This window comes from Geospiza fortis, unplaced genomic scaffold (genome assembly GCF_000277835.1).
Source record: "Geospiza fortis unplaced genomic scaffold, GeoFor_1.0 scaffold32, whole genome shotgun sequence".
NCBI lineage: Eukaryota > Metazoa > Chordata > Aves > Passeriformes > Thraupidae > Geospiza > Geospiza fortis.
In genome coordinates this window covers 1,167,990-1,171,209 of record NW_005054428.1, presented here as the reverse complement: position 1 = coordinate 1,171,209, position 3,220 = coordinate 1,167,990, and the positions used below count along the sequence as shown (strand labels likewise).

The window sequence follows — 3,220 nt, the reverse complement described above, 5'->3', positions numbered from 1 at the left end:
TTTTAGAGGAAGAACATGATTTTAGGAGAGGGTTTTTAGAGGAAGAACATGATTTTAGGAGAGGGTTTTTAGAGGAAGAACATGATTTTAGGAGAGGGTTTTTAGAGGAAGAACATGATTTTAGGAGAGGGTTTTCAAAGGAAGAACATGATTTTAGGAGAGGATTTTTAAAGAAGAACATGATTTTAGGAGAGGGTTTTTAGAGGAAGAACATGATTTTAGGGGAGAGGGTTTTCAAAGGAAGAACATGATTTTAGGAGAGGGTTTTTAGAGGAAGAACATGATTTTAAGAGAGGATTTTTAAAGGAGGAACATGATTTTAGGAGAGGATTTTAGAGGAAGAACATGATTTTAGGAGAGGAATTTTAGAGGAAGAATGTGCTTTTAGAGGAGGATTTTTAAAGGAATAATGTGCTGTTAGAGGAGGATTTTTCTTACCATGCCTGCCTTTCCTGAGCAGGGCAGAGGGAATGTTCTGTGCAGCAAATGAGCACTGCTCTGTTTGGAGTGGGGTGTTTGTGGGGGCTCTCACTGCTGCCACGCTCCACTTACAGCTTGGAAACTCACTTCAGTCCTCTGCTTTTGGGGGCTTGTCCCAGATCAAAGCCACAGGCCTGGGCTGTGTGTGGATGTGACTCTCTGTGCTCTGGACACAACTTTGGTCCAGCTCCTCCCAAACCCCTGCTGAGCTTTTCAGCTTTGAGGCCATCGTGGGGTCAGCTCTGAAGTGGGAATTCAGCGGCTGCTGCCCGCTTGGATGGAGGTTTTAGTGGATCATGCAGATGTGTGTGAAGAGTTTGGATTATAATCTGGGATTTGGCTTGGGCTGCCAGGAGTTCCATGCTGGGATTGTGCAATGCCATGGGGAGATTGGGTGGAGGCAGCAGCAGGCCTTGGCAGAGGATGACGCCGTGTTCCGTGGGACAGAGCCAAGGGCAGGGGCACAAGGACGTTGCTGATAACCCTCCTGGGATGGGGAGTGAGTGAGCTGAGCTGCTGCTGGCCAGTGCCACAGGGGAGTTCAGTCAGGAGGAGCTCCAGGGCTCCGTTCCAGGCAGAGGAGGAGATTTGTGAACGATTTCTGTACAGAGAGGCTCCTGCTTGGCCTTTGTGCATCACCTCAGGGTCTCCAGAGCTCCTTTCTGGGCAGCAGCAGAGTGCAGAGGAGCAGCAGGTCAGCAGCTTGGTTTCGTAGAAAGACCACATGGAACTGGGCCACGTTTCCAGGAAACACCAAGTGTTGGCCACAGTGTTTTTTTCTTTTCTCAGCTCTACTGAAGCTGAGCTGCCTGAGCTTTTGCAGCCTCTGACCAGGAGAAAAACCCATCTAGGCTGTGCTTAACTCAGGTTTTAGACATTTGAACTGGAAATAACACCCCAGGGATACCTAAAGCATCCCAAACTTGGCATCAGGGCCTCTACTTGAGTAATTCTAAATTCATGACTTGAAAGAAACCAAACAATGTGTGATGTGCTGGGTGTATTTATAGTGTTATAACACTGGGAAAGAGGAGTTATTTTAACCCTCTCATCAGGCTTTGGACCCTAGAAATGGCAAGATAAACTCCATGCTGATGTTTATTTCAGATAAGCATCTTTCCTGTCTAGGCCTGAGCAGGTTTGAGAACCCTTTTTTTTTTTTCTGTCATGACTGAGAGCAGCACTGGAGGAACAGGAGACAATTTAAATGTTTATACAAAGCCAAAAAAACTCCTCGATGTGCCTGGGAGTGTTAAATTGGGAGGACTTGGAGGAGCTTCTGAGATGGAAGAAATGAGTTTGGAGTTTATTGCTCACAGTTCCTCTCAGAGCAGAGAGGAGACTTTGGTGTGTGTTTTATGGCAGAGATAATCTGTCAGTTAAAGTTCTGCCATTATGGCAGGTTTGTCATGATTGTGAGACTGGCAGCTCTAGGATAATGCTCTTCTCTTCCCAACAATAGCAGCATTTTAAAGAACAAATTTGAATGCAGAGGGAAGAACTTCCTAAAAAAAAAAAACCCTCATTTAGATTTTAAACTGTGGGGAAGATACTGCTGCCTTTGAATTGCCTTCCATCATTTGAGAAAGATGTCACTCAAAAAACTGAAAACTTGCCTTTTTTAGGCCAGTTGGGAAATGATTCCCTCTGGGGTGGAGTGTTGCAGGTAGAAAAGTGTTCCTGTTCTTTGTGGGGAGGTGGATGAATGCTGAGATAGCCTGCATACAGGAAAAGCAGAGCTCCCACAGCAGGTTCTGGGGTTTTTCAGCCTTGGGGGTAGGAAAGATCCCTCTGAGGTGAGGTGTTCAAGGTAGCAAAGTGTTCTGTTCTCTGGGGAGGGGGGTGAATGCTGGGGTCACCTGGTCACAGGAAAGCAGAGCCTCCCATGCACATTCTGGGTGTTTTCAGCCTGGGTGAGAGGATCAGGCCCTTGGTGCAGGTGTGGGTGTGGGCACACCCTGCCAGGACTGGGATTTGGGAGCACCTGCAGCTGGGTTTGTGCTGGTACTGAGCAGGGCCAGCCTGGGCAGGGCCTGGGGCAGCAGCTCTGGGCTCAGCTGCTCACTGCCACCCCTAGAGCAGCACCCTGTGGGTGCCATGCTGGGAATTCCACAGGATCACCCCACAGATCACTGGGGATTCCACAGGAATCACTCCATAAACCACTGGGAATTCCACAGGGATCACCCCACAGATCATTAAGATTTCCACAGGATCATCCCACAAATCACTGGGATTCCACAGGGATCACCCCACAGATCACAGGGAATTCCAAGGGATCACCCACAGATCCCTGGGAATTCCACAGGGATCACCCCACAAATCACTGGGAATTTTAAAGGTATCACCCCTCAGATCAATGAGAATTCTGAAGGGATCACCCCACAGATCAGTGGGAATTTGAAGGGATCACCCCACAGACCAATTGGAATTCCACAGAGATCACCCCACAGACCCCTGGGAATTCCAGGGAATCGCCCCACAGACCCCTGGGCTTGCTGCCTGCAGCCTCTCTGAGCTCCTGGGGCAGCTGGATTTGCTGTCACTGCTGCTCAGCCTGGCTGCCCTGCAGGAGAGGCTGGGCTGGGCAGGCTGAGATGGAAGCACAGCCCCTGAGTGCTCTCACACATCTCACTGATGTTCTGAGCACATTCCCAGCTGGATTTGCTGCTGTTCCCTGCCAGGAGCAGCTCTGTGTGTGACACTGCATGGGCAGTATTCACCTCCAGAGGTGCTGGAA

The 3,220-nt window shown here is 49.1% G+C and overlaps 1 protein-coding gene across 1 annotated transcript in view; it reads left to right on the top strand.

Moving 5' to 3' along the window:
- Positions 1-3,220, top strand: part of PUM1 (pumilio RNA binding family member 1) — a 91,081-nt gene that overhangs the window by 46,482 nt on the left and 41,379 nt on the right. The gene's annotated exons all lie outside the window — the stretch shown is intronic.